Here is a 17,853-nt window from a genome sequence, read left to right as displayed (position 1 = left end):
CCCTCTCTCTCTCTGCCCCTAACCCACTCACATTCTGTCTCTGTCTCTCTCAAAAATAAATAAACATTAAAAGATATACATATTTCATTTTGTTTTTTACTTACAACCTGAAGGAAATGACCCTTTGAAGAGGAAAGGGAGAAGTTACTTCAAAATCCTGGACTTTCGTTCCCCTTTCCAACTGTTATCTTTGTAGTTATATTGAAAGTGCAAAAAAAAAAAAAAAAAAAAGTAAAATTAATTGGGAACAGTGCCATATTTAAGTACATCTTTTCAATTTGATGAAATTAAATTTGCAACTGAAAGACAACCCCCCCACAAAGTGCGTAAGAGTGCGGCAGCGGTAAGAAAGTACTCCGCGTAGTCAGGGACGTGCACCTGCCTGAAGAAAGAACCCACACTGCAGAACTGCAGGGTGGCATAGAGTAGCTAGGATAAGCGAAAGGGGAATGAAAAAAAGGATCTCACCCCAGCAACACCTCCTGATAAGACCCTCAGGCAGCTGCCATGACGTAGTATAAAAAAGCTATCACTCTGGAGGCCTACGTGCCGGGCATTGTGCTAATAAGCACTACATACGTCATCTCCTTCACTCCCTCTAACGACTTAGTGCACTGGGAATTATTATGCTCATTTTGCAGGTAAGGAAGTAAACTCAGGTTATGCCTCAAACCTGGCAGCCTTCTCAAGAATCCATTTACACCCTCCAACGTCTTCTCTATGCCCCGTGGAACCCTTCAAATTCCCTTCCAGGGGACTTGCAAGTCCCTGCCCTGCGCCCCTTACAGAGAGGAGCGGGGTCCCCACAGCTCCCTGTTCCTCTGCTCTCTGACGGTCCTCGCGAAGGAAAGCTCCCTCAGTGAGGTCTTTCAGGCCACATGTTCTCTCTACTTCAAGGTCCTCTGGAATATCCCCTGTGAACCAACCAATGGCTAGCTCGTACTTGTAAAACCTCTCCGAGCCTCACGGGTAGCACAGTGCCCTTCGTGGATTTGGGATCCGCCTGTACACCCCTTAAGACACACCCACTTCTCTCCACCCACCCTCCCCCCAGGGCCCGAGAACGGCCTGAGTGTCGCCTCCGTTCTGGTAACTATCAGTTCATACTCCGTCCCTGAAGTACACACTCAAAATCACCCCCTCTTCAGAAAACCCCTTAACTAGCATCACTTAAACTGTAATCACTCTCAGTAGAAAGGGCACTGGATTGGAAACCAGATCTGGCTTCTAAAGATGGTTCTTTTATTCACCTGGGCAAAATCACTCCATCTTCCTGGGACCAGTTTCCCAACCACAAATGACGAGAATTTGACTAAAAAGCTCAAGACTAATTGCCAACTCTAAGAATTTTTTATACAAAAGAGTTAGCAACAACATTAACTTATTAAAAAACAAAAAAAATTGCTATAAAATTTTTAAATTATTCAAGGCACCCTACATTTAAATACACAACATACAAAAACCACACACACAAAAGAGAGAACTTTCAAATTTCAAAGGTTGATTAAATTGCCCATTTTTTAGTCTTTATTTGACACATGAATGAAGACCCAGGTAATCCCTTAGAGACTACTGGTCTACAAATATAGACACGTCCTTAATTAGTACTCACTATGTAATACTTTATACACCACATATTTTAATGTACCAAAATGTGTTTGTAGTGCTGATAGCTGGTCTTATGGGTCAACTTGGTTGGGATACAGCTAAGTTAATCAAACATGAATCTAGGGTTGCAGTTCAAGTATTTTGTAGATGTGACTAATATCTAAATTGACTTCAAATAAAGGAGATTACCCTGGATTGTGTGGGTGGGACTCATGTAAGCAGTTGTAGGCTCTGAGAACAAAAACAGGTTTCTCAGAGAAAAAAGAACTCTGCCTCAAAACTTTAGCACCAACTCCTGCCCGACCTTCCAGCCTGTTAGTGTGCCCTACAAATTTTGGATTTATTAATCCCCACAATTTCATGAGCCAGTTCCTTAAAATAAATCTCTTTTAAAACACACACACACATACACCATATTGGCTGTTTCTCTGGAGAACCCTAATATATACCAACATACCAAAAGACTCAAACAGGTATTTATTTTTCTTTCTTGCTTGTTTTTTTAATGTTTATTTTTGAGAGAGAGACAGAATGTGAGCAGGGAGGGGCAGAGAGAGAGGGAGACATAGAATCAGAAGCAGGCTCCAGGCTCCGAGCTGTCAGCACAGAGCCCGACGCAGGGATCGAACCCGTGAACCATGAGATCATGACCTGAGCCATACTCGGACACTCAATCGACTAAGCCACCCAGGTGCCCCTTTTTTGTCTTTTTTAAGTTAGGGTTAACAGATGTCTGTTTCTTGTAAAATATTAAAGTATTTTAATATTTTAAGTGCTCAGAAGGTTATTTTGTTAGTACCTTCTGCACAATGCCAACTTTTCTTTATTAAAATCCATAGGAGGGGAAAGAACAGTGACGTTCCCTACATGGAATTTTTAAGCTCCAGAGCTGATTTCATAAGATTGTGAGATGCAACTTTTTTCTCATTGTCCTGGCTTTGAAAGTATTTCCTAACTACCAGTTCGTATATCACCATTGTGAGGAAATCAACGACCAGCCCAATCCCAAAGCTGAAGAGCCACACGAAATTGGCACAGACCTTAGACTACTTAGTGACATCTGCAAATTCAAGCAGAGAATTCTGCTCCAAGTTTTACTGTCGGTCTGTCTCGTGGCTAGTCTTCAGTGCTACAGGGACACAGAAAAGACTTCAGAATCACTACACACAGAAAACTACTAAAGATCTAAGAATCACATACTTAGAAAACTACTAAACACACACACACAGAAAACTACTAAAGATCTAAGAATCACATCAATTCACACACTGGTGTCATTCAAAAAACATTCCTGATACGTGCTATATCTAGAAACTTTTCCTGTAAAGAGGCCAGCAGTATTCAGGCTTTGCAGGCCAAAACATCTCCACGGCAACTACCTGACTCTGCCACTGTAGCCCCAAAGCAGCCAGTGACAATATATAAATGAATGAGCAGAACTGTGTTCTAATAAAACTTTATTTACTACAACAGGACATACTTAGCCTGAGGGGTGCAGTCTCCTGACCCCTGACTTAACTCAGGCAATCACAGAGCCAGAAAAAACCCTGAAGACCACATGGTACCATACCCCACTCAATGTCAAGATACCCATAACAATATCCCCAACAAAGAGAGATCTGGTCTCTGTTTAAGTCCCAGTGACCATCCTGCGCAGAACGGTTACCATAATTAGACTCTTCTCCAAGCTGGACAGTGTTCCTCAATGAGGACAGCAAGATTTTTGGACGGGATATTTTCCCATTGTGTACAGCTGTCCAAAGCATCCCTGGTTCCCAAATCTTAAGTGCTAACTACACACACCTACACCCATCACTATGACAACCAAAACCCTCTCCAGCATCTTTCCAAAGCCCCTGGGAGGGAGGTGTCAGGATCCACTGAACAGAGGCAGAATACACGGCAAGTCCTACTCAGACGTCCTCATTCTATCTATGGCAGGTATGACTAATAAATCACAATATTCTTTAATACTGACCCTGGACTTTGTCTTTTTTTTTTTTTTAAGAGAGAGCATGCGCAAGTGGGGGACAGGGACAGAGGAAGAGAGAGAGAATCCCAGCACAAAGCCCGACTCAGGACTCAATCCTACGACCCCAGGGTCATGACCTGAGCCAAAATCAAGAGTCGGACGCTCAACCGACTCAGCCACCCAGGCGTCCCTCTGCGTTTTTAATAACCCACCAGAAATACATGTGGATGCAAAGCATGTCTAAATTACCTAAGCCTCGAGTGTAACACCACGTAACATAAAAATACAAATTATCTTGGGGTGCCTGGGTGGCTCAGTCAGTTACACGTCCGACTTCAGCTCAGGTCATGATCTCACAGTCCGTGGGTTCGAGCCCCCCATCAGACTCTGTGCTGACAGCTCAGAGCCTAGAGCCTGCTTCAGATTCTGCGTCTCCCTCTCTCCACTGCTCATGCTCTGTCTCTGTCTCAAAAATAAATAAAAACATTAAAAAAAAATACAAATTATCTTTCTCACACTTTTAATAATCACCAAATTTTCCCAAAATAAAACTGCTTTGAAGCCAAGGCAAGACCATACCTAACTATTCTCTGCATTTTACCAAATTATTCGCCATTTTGGAAAATCACCTCAATGGCAGCACATACGTTAAGTACAACCCACCCGCACAAGCGTGCATTTGTAACCGTCTCATCCACAGTAATTCTAGACACAGACACAAAACGCTGACCATCTGGAATGTATCGAACACACGCGTATTAAAAATATTTTAAATCATTTTTTAATGATTTTATTTTTATTCCTCCTTTACATCATAGTTAGAAATTGTGTTCATTTCTTTGCCATCAGATTTGTAAGTAGTTACAGTATGCCTATGAATTCATTTCAGGATAGTAAAGGAGGAACTGTAAAATACCTGTTATAAAAATAGAGTGTTGGATCTGACAGGTTAAAAATCACTGGTCTAAAGATACCTGTTTAGCCAAATTCCCCTAACACAGACAGCACTCTTGTCCACACTCTGGACACAGATGTAATGCATTTGTTCAAAAGCAGCTGTCACTGTCACTGGCCCTCCGAAGCCATTTCACAGAAACAGAGATCTCACAACAGAGGGGCAGTTCCCGAGTCCCCTGTCCTCTGTGGTATGACAGATACAAGAAAGGGCTGTGCAAACCAAGTGCGTAGGACGTCTAAACCCTCCAGCACACTGTGTCTGTCTGTGCAACCACTCGCACCTGCTGGTGAAGGCACCCGGCAGTGATTACGTGTCAATGAAAGAACCCAGCCGTCACTGAGGCACTTGTGCACCAGACACAGACTCTCCTAAAGAGCCCATTTTCCACATTAAATTGTGCTACTGGGATCTGTCCCTGGCTTTACACAGGGCAGGCTCTAGAAGAGCGTCCACCAGGACACTTACCCACACCCTCTGGTGTGATAACCACGGCCATATGTGGCATCTGGGCACGTGCAGTGAGGTTCCGTGTGGCCACCTGTGACGGGTCACGACTGGACCGGACAGCTCCAGAATATCAGAGCTGGAAAGGGGCCCGGAGGCCACAGATCACAGCCATGTCTAGCTTCAGAAAAGGACTTACCACAGTAGGAATTAAGCAACGGAGGCTGAGAGGGATGTACCGACCCCGTTACCGGAACAGGCCCCTCGCCCGGCCACAGCGCATGAGCAGCATAGCCACTTCTAGAAGCCAGGCATCCTGAGCCACTCCTCTGCCGTCCTGTTGCTGACTCAATAAAAACTCAGTTATTTCATGTCTCACTCCCCATATGCCATCTAATACATACAGAATTAATCTCACAACTGATAGACTTTCCTCAAATCCAGACTTAGCTATAAGCCACCGTAATGTTAAAAGTATGGAGATAAAAAACTAAGATTTGAACTAAAGCTTAAAAACGCTGTCTATGAGAGATTACTAGTTTGGGATTTGAAGGTTTCACATTGACTAAAAATGAAAATAATCTCTACATACAATCTATGTCGATCTCCACATAACCCATAGATATAACTGTATATCTCGATTACAATAATGGACTGAGGCCACTGGCAAGTGTAGTTTCCAAGAACATTTATTATCATTTCCCTCTATAAGTCTTTTTTTTAAATCTTTTTTACAGCTCATGGCAGCTGGGTAAGAGTTCATACATAGTTGAAAGATGAACTTCAAGCAAAATCATTAACATAAGAAATGGCAGGTCCCAGAGGCTTTCTTCGAATCAAGGTTTCAACTATTCTAGGTTTAAGTGGTAACATCCAGTCTGGAGGGGTAGGAGAGAGCCAGGTGCCTAGGAACACAATTCCAGCAATTGGTTTTCTCTATTCTTTGGAGACATGCGTGTGAAAGTGAGTGGTAGGGAGCGGAAAATCCGACACAACTCTGGGTTGGCCTATAAGTAATTCTAGGGTCTTCCAGGGAATAAGGGTACCAGATCCAGAGAACTATCACTTGTCACACTTCTCCACGGAAAACCTGGTATAAAATTACCCGTAGGTGATCTGCCGCAAAGCCTCACAAGGAGCATTAGCTACTTAGCTATAATGAAAGCCAGCCCTGACTCAACCAAGCTTTAAGGGATAAGCATTATAAACATAAAAGCTGAAAAGGATAAGTGTGTTAGAAAACGGAACAAAAACAGATCACTACAAGCTGAAATGCTGAGCTTCTGAAACCCGGCCAGGATCAAAGTTAACAGGAATAAACGTAAAGTCTTGTAGATGAGTTCAAAAACCAGCTGTACAGGTAGAGAGAGCAGATTAACAGATTTCCCATATAATTTTGGGAGCTGTGGTTTACCAAATGCTTAATATAAGAGCTAGATGCGTCTGCTTAAATGTGAATGTAATTTTAAACCTCAATAGTATTGAATGTGCAATAATATGACAGTAGGTGTCCACCCTACAGGAAGGAAAAGCCCCCATATTTGCTGCCTTGATCAGACATCTAAAATAGTGTGGACAGGGGCGCCTGGGTGGCTTGGTCGGTTGAGTGTCTGACTTCGGCTCAGGTCACGATCTCACAGTCCGTGAGTTCAAGCCCCGCGTCGGGCTCTGTGCTGACAGCCCAGAGCCTGGAGCCTGTTTCAGATTCTGTGTCTCCCTCTCTCTCTGCCCCTCCCCTGTTCATGCTCTGTCTCTCTCTGTCTCAAAAATAAAATAAACGTTAAAAAAAAAAAATTAAAAAAATAAACAAATAAATAAAATAAAATAGTGTGGACAGGGACCCCTGGATGGCTCAGTCAGTTAAGTGTCTGACTCTGGTTCAGGTCATGATCTCACAGTTCGTGGGTTCAAGCCCCGCATCGAGCTCTGAGCTGGCAGTTCAGAGCATGGAGCCTGCTTCAGATTCCGTGCCTCCCTCTCTCTCTGTCCCTCCCCCACTTGTTCTCTTTCTGTCTCTCTCTCTCTCAAAACTAAGTAAACATTTTAAAAATAAAATAAAATAGTGTAGACAATTAGGGAAGCCATATTTTCAAGATACTGACAACCTAGTGGAGCCAGAATAAGATGATCGGGACAGTATCACATGTAGGTATTGGCATTATTTAACCTGGAGAAGAGACAGTTATCCTTAAATATATGACAAAATTTTACACTGCAAAGAGAAAACAGATTTTCAGTGTTGCTCTGGATGATATAACTAAAACATAAAAACCACAACAGGCAGGCGCCTGGGTGGCTTGGTCGGTTAAGCGTCCGACTTCGGCTCAGGTCATGATCTCACGGTCCGTGAGTTCGAGCCCCGCGTTGGGCTCTGTGCTGACAGCTCAGAGCCTGGAGCCTGTTTCGGATTCTGTGTCTCCCTCTCTCTCTGCTCCTCCCCTGTTCATGCTCTGTCTCTCTGTCTCAAAAAAATAAATAAACGTTAAAAAAAATTAAAAAAAATAAATTTAAAAAAAATAAATAAATAAAAACCACAACAGGCAATTTGAACCTGTTACAAGGAAAAGAATAACCCAACAATGAACCAAGGCTGCACCAGAAAGTGAACACCTTGTTACTCTAAGTATTCCTGCAAGGGCCATAAATACTCTGGGAAGGAAAGGGTTATGAGAGTATCCAGATGAGGCAGAAGACTGCATTACATGACTGCTACAGGTTCACGCTAATCCCGCGATGATAGCACTTTAATTGCAGAAGAGAACAATTAAGCTGAGTCAGCAACTTATTTCCCCGGAGACAAGTTAGTTTGGTGACAAGGGAGAAGAAATGAGAAAGCCAAAGGGGCTCCAAGATACATTTAAAAATACCTGATGTATAAGGGCCCAAGAGTTGAGACGCAATTGAACGGGTGAGTCCACATAAAGACCTGGGATTGCACCCCAGGTCCAGCACCCCATTCCAGAAGACATCACCGGGCTGGTCACCTAACCTTCCTGAAGCTCAGGGTTTCTGTCCCTGACATTCCATCCTGCCTCAGGACCAAATGACGATATAAGAAAAGCACTCTGTAAATATTTCTACATAAATTACCAGTTATTATTCTACATCAGTCAGACTCTTCTAAGCTTTGCTCACCCCCTTAAAAAAGGGTTATGAAAAACCTAGACTCTTGAAACATCAACCAACATAAAGCTGCGTGAACAGACCAGGGAGGAAGTCCTTTTCAAGCAGGGATCCTAAACGGAAAGTACAGGGATCCTAAAAGTACAAAGACAGTCTTACCCGAGGGGTTAACAAGGCATTTATTACAGAACAGGTTAAGTGTTCCTAAAAAGGATGCTGTTCTGCTTTTTTTGATAACTAAGGACTACAGATTAAGAGTTGACTTCATAAAGGCCCTTGGAGATGTTGGCCGGATACCTTGCTTACACAGTTCCCAGCAGTAAAGAAGGTCACTTCCTGGCAGGTGCAGGAACCTCAGGATATCTTGGGGACCTTGTGAAGAGGAATTCACCCAGTTCCACAGGTATTGCAGGCCTGTCTGATGGCAAGTATTTGGCTTGGCTTCTGGCCTGGAGAGGCTACTAAAAGTTCAATCTGGAGTTTCCTTATAAAAGGTTCCAGGAAAGCAAACTTGAACAGAGCCTCAGGATCAATCGCTATTCTTGCTGAGCTTATGTAAATAATTAGGCCAGGTTTCTTAAGACGTGACTTGTTCTACAAACGCATTGGTCTTGATTTGGCCATCTCTGGAAATGAGGGTTTTTAGAGAGAAAAACTATGTTTCAACAGCGCACAGTTATGGATGTTAAATTCTAGCTCCGACTGCCTTTAAATGTTTGTTGTTTGCCTAACCTACACAACTTGAGGTAAACTTCAGAAAAATTGTCACAGTACTTCATGTACAGACAATCTTCTGTGGGGATAATAATAAGACCCCGTGGGCATATGATTATTTAAACAACTAGAAAATGGGATGGATTCCCCCCAACCATTGCATGCCAAGACTATTCTCACTGTAGACCCATCAACAGATAAAGACTTTCGTGCTTTATTATGTACTTGGGGCCTGGTTAATTCATCAATCTCTAAATATGCAAACCATATCCTCCCTAAACCTGGTCTGACGGTTACCAGAAACCCACCCCTTTCCAAGACTTGGAGGTGGACTTGACAGATATAAAACCAAGCAAAGGATTCAGGTACCTCCTCGTAATAATCTGCGCGTAATGAGGATGGGTGAAAGCCTTCCCGACCAGGACGGTGCGAAGTCGTGAGGTGGCCAAAGCTCTTCTACGTGAAATGATGCCTCGGTTTGGTCTGCCCTCAACCATACACAGTGACAACGGGCCTGCATTTGTGGCGGACACTATACAAACCCTGACCAGGTCCCTCAACATCACCTGGAAACTGCAACACGCATCTTAGCCGTCCGAGAGTACCAACCCCTAGAGCTAAGGGGTGATGCCTACTAAAAAAGATGTTTTTAAAAAAGCATCCAAGGGGGGAATGTTGGGAAAATTAAGTAAAGTTCTGCACCATAAGAGGACGGGACTAACAGGACTCTAGTTCCTAGCTTAGACACTCCTCTTCCGGGTTCTTCCTCCCGCCCTGCTTGCCTTGGGCGCCAAATTACTACTAGTGAGGAATGCGGAAGTAAGGCACGATAAACTGTCCCCCACGCGGTGCTCAGGGCTCAGATCTCTGGAGAAGGATCTCCTCTGAGCCGGCAGGTGTGAAAGAAAACTCCGATCCACCAAGAGAAAAAAAAAAAAGAGGTGACTTGAATGGACGCAAGCTGACCGGCTTATTCTGAGATCAAATGAAACGTGTTAAGTCACAAGCACAGGCTGACACAGGCATTACAAGCCCTGTCAGGATGATAAGAGCCTGCAGAGGCTACAGAGGTCTGGAAGTTGAAGCCCACCTGTCGTGGCTGGTCAACATTCACCTCGCTCCAAGGAGTGCCGTCACAGTATCTCCCAAGGTACTTTCCAGCTGGAGCACCGAGCAAACTGGAACCAGGAACTGTTTGTCAGGAAAGAAAGACCAAGTCAATAGTCACTGCCTAGGTCTGAAATGTTCGGTGTCGACTCCGATACTTCTTATCTGTGTGGTCACTAGTTCTTGTGGGAAAGTCTAGAACCTGACAATGCATCACTTCCCGGGTCGGCCCTATCATCTCCGCTTTAACTAAGACGAGGTCACTCGTACACGGTGCTCGGTCTTCTTGCATGCGCAGTGTTCCCGTCAATGTCCACGAAAAATACCAATGCTAAAATAAACCTCAATGTTTGTTTCTTTATTCACATTTCAATCCTTCCCTCAAGCCTCTCCACGATTCCCAGTGACCACGTAAACTTTCCAACTTCAAGAGCCTTTGCCAGGTCGTTCTCTCGCAGGCAGGTGGGAGCGGCAGGAGGAATTTCTCTCTCTACGCCCCGCAGGCAGTAAAGGAGAGCACTGTCTGTAAGGTATTTTAAAACAATGATAAAGCCAACTACGTCTTTCTTCTTTTTATTACCACCAAGCACTGATAACTGTAAACAACGTGAGATACAACCACTGCAGAAAGCCCCCACCATCACCTCCTAACATCCCCTCCCCCCCATCTCCTACTGGACAGTTTTTCTTTTCATGAGGATCTCAAACTAAAACAAACCAACAAACAAAACTCATAACAAGAACAAAGACTAATGACAATCAGTGTATTTTCTGTAGTATTTGCAACTGTATCACTTCAATAGAATGGTTCCTGTAGAATTTAATGTGATGCCTCGCTCCAAGCAAAAGTAAGTGTAGTCCAGTTATATAATCCAATCATGATTTAGTATTTAAACTTTTTCAAACAATAACAACGTAAACAAATGGTTCACAGCCATAACTGCATGTCAGGAGGGCAAAAAATTTGCCAAGATTTATGGGATCAAGGTCAGCAGAACGAACTAGGCTATACCGACAGCCCTTTTGGCTGAGGCCAACGTCATCTCAGTCACTGAGAGAAAAGGTCTCACTCAGCAGCACAGAAAGGGCAGAAAGTCCTACTAAAAGAAGAGGCTGACGATGCCTCAGCTAATCTTGGTGACAGCCAGCATGCGTCACAGGCCCTGCAGCTGGACAGTAGGTCTGCAGATCAACACTGTCCTTTCATCAATACCATCAAACGGCAGGGGGTGCCCTTGTAATGGGGTATACGGGTAACAGAGAGCGGACTATGTAATTATAAAGTTGACAGTCAGGGAGCACAGAGCCCAAAATCCCAATATAGCAAATTACTGCACATATTACAAACAGGTGACTATGGAAAGCAATGTGTAAATACGTGAAAATAAAAACAGCCCGGGCCATCACTGTCTTAGTAGTTCTCCCGTCGCACAGCTACGCATTTTGCCATCGCAGAAACAAAAATAAGTAATAAATCTGTTAAGAATAACTAGTAATTTGCCCAGCCCTGTTAAAATTTCCACTATTGGTTAAAGTGTAAAACGTATCACAATCCTACAGAACAACACTTGGGTTCATCTACAGAAAACTTAAAATTTTACTCAACGATTAGAACAAAGAAAAATCCCAGAGATTATCCAGAACACACAGCAATCCAATTTCAAATATATCATTCAGACATATAACTAGACAGTTGCCAGAGAGGGAGGGCTCTTGTGTTTCAAAAACAAGCACTTCCTCAACCGCAAACTAAAGTCTAAAGACCTGCATACTTTCCCAACTGTTTTATCTCCCAAAAACCAAGCGAAAGGGGGAGGAATACATTTCTTAAACCAAGATTTTATGGACAATTCGGAACAAGCCTTATCAGAAAAGGAACACTGTCTAACTTAAAGAAACAGATTAAATGAAGATATATAGAGAAATCCACACAGCAATCAACACAATAACTATAAAGATCAGGCCATTTTACCATTTTCTAGTTGAGAAATTACCCACTATACTTAATTACATGTTGAAGCACTGTTTATTTCTAGACACTGCTCCCCACCTGTAAATATCAGCTATGTCCCTAAATATAAGGAGATTACACCCAACTCAAGTACAAATTTTCAAGTCCATCAAGAGTTCATAAGCGTTACTAACACTGTGATCTGAGATCTGGACGAGGTAGATCTTAAGACGGCTAGGTACTGGTCACTATGTGTCATCAGCTTCATTGTGACCATCATGTCACAATGTACATCAAAATGTGTACCACACGGTGCGCCTAGAATACACACAGTTCTTGTCTGTCAATTACACCTGATAAAGCCGGGGGGGCGGTGAGGGATTTACAAGTCAGCCAATACACTGAGGCACCAACAAACACAGAACGTTCTAGTTCACTTAGTGCAAGTCAGACCACAGAACCTGGTCTCCAGGCAACCTGCACCGACGCAGTCTAGCACCCAAGGGGAGGAAGGCGCTAGGCAGCTGTCCCCTCCAACAGTGACAGCGCGAGGACTGCCCTGCTGGGTGCCCAGTTTGTGGCAAAACCCAATTCGCCTGTTCAGGTCGGAGTCTCTAATTACACCTAAGTGAGAGGCTGTACGATGTCCTTAGGAAGCGCAGCCAATAAAAATCACATGCAGTGTAGACAATGAGGAGAATACTCAGCATGAGCTGCAGTAATGACAAAATAAGCCGACACGCCCCTCCCTGGCCACTAGAGACACCACCTGTGTTTACTGTGAGTGAGACACCACGGTTCCGGGAACACTCAACAGTCTGTGGCCTTGTGGTAGCCAACCCTAGGGACTGGGTGTAATCGGCTGCACCCGCACCTAGACTGTCCTCACTGGGTAAACCGAGTCACCAACCCGAACCCTAGGGTCTGGTGTAATCCACTCCACCCACATCTGGAGGGTCCTCGCTGGGTAAACTGAGTCACTCACCCAAACCCTAGGGACTGGGTATAACTGGCTGCACCCACACCTAGACTGTCCTCACTGGGTAAACTGAGTCACTAAACCCATATCCTAGGGACTGGGTATAGTCCACTGCACCCACACCTAGACTGTCCTCACTGGGTAAACTGAGTCACTCACCCAAACCCTAGGGTCTGGTGTAATCCACTCCACCCACATCTGGAGGGTCCTCGCTGGGTAAACTGAGTCACTAACCCGAACCCTAGGGACTGGGTGTAATCCACTCCACCCACATCTGGAGGGTCCTCACTGGGTAAACCGAGTCACTAACCCGAACCCTAGGGACTGGGTGTAATCGGCTGCACCCGCACCTAGACTGTCCTCACTGGGTAAACCGAGTCACCAACCCGAACCCTAGGGTCTGGGTGTAATCCACTCCACCCGCATCTGGAGGGTCCTCGCTGGGTAAACTGAGTCACTAACCCGAACCCTAGGGACTGGGTGTAATCGGCTGCACCCGCACCTAGACTGTCCTCACTGGGTAAACCGAGTCACCAACCCGAACCCTAGGGACTGGGTGTAATCCACTCCACCCACATCTGGAGGGTCCTCGCTGGGTAAACTGAGTCACTAACCCGAACCCTAGGGTCTGGTGTAATCCACTCCACCCACATCTGGAGGGTCCTCGCTGGGTAAACTGAGTCACTAACCCAAACCCTAGGGTCTGGTGTAATCCACTCCACCCACACCTGGAGGGTCCTCACTGGGTAAACTAAGTCACTAAACCCATATCCTAGGGACTGGGTATAATCCACTGCACCCACACCTAGACTGTCCTCACTGGGTAAACTGAGTCACTTACCCAAACCCTAGGGACTGGGTGTAATCGGCTGCACCCACACCTAGACTGTCCTCACTGGGTAAACCGAGTCACTAACCCGAACCCTAGGGACTGGGTGTAATCCACTCCACCAGCATCTGGAGGGTCCTCACTGGGTAAACCGAGTCACTAACCCAAACCCTAGGGACTGGGTGTAATCGGCTGCACCCGCACCTAGACTGTCCTCACTGGGTAAACCGAGTCACCAACCCGAACCCTAGGGACTGGGTGTAATCCACTCCACCCACATCTGGAGGGTCCTCGCTGGGTAAACTGAGTCACTAACCCGAACCCTAGGGACTGGGTGTAATCCACTCCACCCACATCTGGAGGGTCCTCACTGGGTAAACTGAGTCACTAACCCGAACCCTAGGAACTGGGTGTAATCGGCTGCACCCGCACCTAGACTGTCCTCACTGGGTAAACTGAGTCACTCACCCAAACCCTAGGGTCTGGATGTAATCCACTCCACCAGCATCTGGAGGATCTTCACTGGGTAAACTGAGTCACTAACCCAAACCCTAGGCACTGGGTGTAATCGGCTGCACACACACCTAGACTGTCATCACTGGATAAACTGAGTCACTAACCTGAACCCTAGGGTCTGGGTGTAATCGGCTGCACCCGCACCTAGATTGTTCTCACTGGGTAAACTGAGTCACTAACCCGAACCCTAGGGACTGGGTGTAATCGGCTGCACCCGCACCTAGATTGTTCTCACTGGGTAAACCGAGTCACTAACCCGGACCCTAGGGACTGGGTGTAATCGGCTGCACCCGCACCTAGACTGTCCTCACTGGGTAAACCGAGTCACTAACGCACAGGGGCTCCAGTACAAGCGCAGGCACAGCTCCCTGCGATCCTCTCCGCAGCTCCAAGCGTGCTGACGAGGTCGCTCGGGGCAGTGGAAGCAGCACAAGCTAAACTCTGGCGCCACGGAGGGTTCCAGAACGAGAACTGCGGTCAGCCTGACAGCAGTACGGTCCGCGGGCGCCTGCTGGCTCAGTCGGGGGCGTGGGCGACTGTACGTGGGGCCTGGGGTCCGAGCCCCCGACCGGAGGAAGGGCTGCTAAATTCCTGTGACAAAGAAGTGCAGCCCGAAGGGGACTCGGCTGAAGGGAGAACTCGAGTGTCCCCGGAGCGTCCGATGTCCCTCCAACCCACACACACATCCGGAAGCCAGCACGCACCCGCGGCGAGGCTACGCGGCTGGGCGCCCCGACCCCTCCCACCCGCGCCCCCCGCCCCTCACGGCACCCCTCCCGCGGCCCCGACCATGCTCGGTCGCCCTCCGCCCGCGCGGGGCGCCCCGGTCCCCCCGGCCCCCCCGGCCCTACCCGGTCTCCCCGTCGCGCGGCGGCGGCGTGGCCAAGACGCGTCCACTGAGGAGACCGGCGTCCGGGACGCTCCGGCCCCAACGCGGACCCGGAGCCGGCTTCCGCCTGGCGCCGGAAGGCGTACGCGCGCGGGACCGGAAGTCCCGCCCCCAGGCCGCGGGCAGGGGCGCGGGGTCCTCGGGGCCGCCGGCCGGTGGGCCGGTGGGCCGGTGGCGGCGGTGGGGCCCCGCGGGGCCCAGACGCGGAGCTCCGCTTTGCGGGGTGGAAGGTGACGCGGGCGGGCGGGGAGAGGGACCGGCGCTGCGGGACGGGAGGCGCAAGTCCCTCCCACCCCCCTTCTCGGAGAGACGGTCGGGAGCGACGAGCGCGCGCTGGAGATCGGAGGAGGCGGGAGGGCCTGCGGGAGAGAGGGGCGTCGGAGAGAGCCCGGCCGCACGGGGGAGCCGGGGGGCTGCATCGGGGCGCCGCGGGGATGGGGGGGCTGCATCGGGGACGCCAAAACAGTGATCAAGGCCTTTAAGGGGGGACCAGCAGGGCTCTTACCCCTCATATCACCGCATTGGGCGGATCGCCCCAACCAATACTGAGCCCTTGGAATGGTAATGAGGCTTCGTTACCAGCCACAGGGATGAGGACGGTTACCTCTACGGCTGTTTTGCTTGCTGCTAGTGTTTAATGAATACTTTCTTGCGCGCCAAGTCCCCCCTTTCCTCTTTAGGAAGAAAAGGCTTGACAATTTTTTTCTCTCGCTCTGGGGTTATGTTGTGAGAGGTACAGATAGGATTGTCAACAGCAGAGAAGGAAGAATGGACAACATGTAGACAGTCTGTGCCTGCAGGGCACGACATCAGCCCTGCACCCAGTAGAAGGGTGCGGCTTCCCGCTTGCCCACGTTGGGGAGGTTAGCAGTCGCTTTGTGGTGGTGAGTGACATCACCAAATCATGTAGTGGAGAGGTGTGGCCTTGAGAGACTGGGAAGAGCGTGTGTGCGCGCGTGTGTTTGTGTGTGTACACACATGCGTGCACCACCCCCCCATCAAGTAGAATGTAACAGGCACTCCACGAAATGTCATGAAATGTTTCCATATAGCTCGCCACAATTGTTTGCTTGTGGTAGAAATGCCCCTAATAAATAGAGAGGTCCCCTCAAAGGACCATATACCATGTACAAGTGACCATGTTCTCAGGTGACCAAGTGTCCTGGTTTGCCCAGGACTGAGGGGGATCCCAGGACACTAGAATTGTGGCACTTAAAACACTGGGATGGTCCTAGGAAAAGTGGGACAGGTTGGTCATGTCCCTGTAAAACAGATGAGTCCAGAAATGGACACATCCTAAACCAGGCCCTTCATGGTCTTCCCGCACCTCCAGGAATTTAACATACGGCACAGGAAAACACAGAAGGTAGCCCTTAGAACAGTCACATAAATGGCTGTACCCTAAAGAAAAGGTCTGTTGACACCGTTTGCTGAGGACCAGGACCTGCCCTGCCTCCTTTGATTACAGGTGATAATCCCTGTGTATTTCCAAAACATTCTTTTGCTTGACGAGCCAGGGAAGGCTTCTGCTTGCAGCCGAAGTAAGCTTGAGGAGCGTGTGCATAGCACGTCCTTGTTCAAGGGCATCTGCTCCCGGAGCCCCTGCTGAGTGGGCACTGAGCCACGTGCTCCATACTCACTGGCGTAGCAAACTGAAGTCGATCTGTCTCAAACCCAAACAGCTGAGAGTCTCTGCAGCATGGGTTTTGGTCACCAGTGGAGCTGCAGTTGGTCTCTTTCATGTTGAGGTAGAAATGCCCTGTAAACCTGGAATTAGGTTCTAGGCATGAGCAGGGTGTTGGAGCTGGTGGAACGAAAGCAGGAGATGCTAGAGGAAAGAGGGGAGAAGGGAAGACCGAGTTCTCGGAGCGGTGTTCCATCTTTGTGCCCAGCTTTCCAGCATTGGATTTCCAGTCCCTTGTGGGGTCCAGCTCAACTTCCTGTCCTTAAATTCTGAAAATTCTGTGTCCTTCCGGTAAAGTCCCCGTGTTACTCGGGTTAGTTGTAGTCGGTTCCTGTTCCCAGTGAAACGACACCACTCCCTAAGACACTAGTCCCCCGCTCACTCTACAGCATCCATCTCTTGTCACCAGAGCTCTGGAGTCAGCATGTCCTTCCAGGCCGAGGACAGGAGGGCCACTGCTGCCTGGTCCCATCAGGAAAACTGCCTCGGTTATTATGGGGCTGGCGGGTGGGGCAAATTGTATAATCAGCATATAAATCTGGAAGGAGACTTGGGAAATGGCCTATTCCAAATTCCTTGTCAGGCACAGGCGAGGAAGAGAGTCCACCTGGATGGAGTTCAGTGGTCCCAGAGACAGGACTATTGATCTCCCTCCCAGTGGGCTCCCCAATTTTTCTGGTGTGGAGGGAGTGCGGTACCCCCCCAGACCCCCGTGAGGCCCCCCAGTGTGCTGCTGAGCTCCCTCCCACCCGCCACCTGGCCTTCGGCATCAGCCTTTGCAAAATCATGACCGCTGTGTAGTTGTATTCAGACCTGGGAGAAAACGTTTTAAGGAAAAATACTTTTTGTTCCCTCCTTACTCACCACCTGGCTCCGACAGATAAGTGGGTTAATTAGCAGAGCTAATAAGGTTAGTTTAAAAGTTTACTTACACTTTCTACACTCCCATTCATACCTGGGTGTTTTCCTTATCCTTATTTGTTCATAAACATAAATGTAAACAACCAGCATCACCAAGGGCCGCGGCAGCCGCAGGTCCACAAGTGTGCCTTCCACCGTTTGGACACACACTAATGTAG

The 17,853-nt window shown here is 47.6% G+C and overlaps 1 protein-coding gene across 8 annotated transcripts in view; it reads right to left on the bottom strand.

Annotated features, from left to right (window-relative positions):
- DISP1 (dispatched RND transporter family member 1) overlaps positions 1 to 15,152 on the bottom strand; it is a 185,183-nt gene extending 170,031 nt beyond the window's left edge. For 5 of the 8 annotated variants that reach the window (XM_042926364.1, XM_042926365.1, XM_042926367.1 and 2 more), the window contains exons 1-2: positions 15,053 to 15,152; positions 9,910 to 10,010 (exon numbers count right to left, since the gene is read on the bottom strand). The gene's annotated coding sequence lies outside the window, so the exon portion shown is untranslated. Of the gene's footprint in view, positions 1 to 9,909; positions 10,011 to 11,976; positions 12,328 to 14,537; positions 14,859 to 15,052 lie in introns of those variants that run through there. The other 3 variants (XM_042926359.1, XM_042926360.1, XM_042926361.1) reach the window with 3 other exon arrangements.
- Positions 15,153 to 17,853: the final 2,701 nt, after the last annotated feature.

This window comes from Panthera leo, chromosome F3 (genome assembly GCF_018350215.1).
Source record: "Panthera leo isolate Ple1 chromosome F3, P.leo_Ple1_pat1.1, whole genome shotgun sequence".
In the NCBI taxonomy this organism is placed as follows: Eukaryota; Metazoa; Chordata; class Mammalia; order Carnivora; family Felidae; genus Panthera; species Panthera leo.
This window is presented reverse-complemented; position numbering and strand designations above follow the sequence as displayed.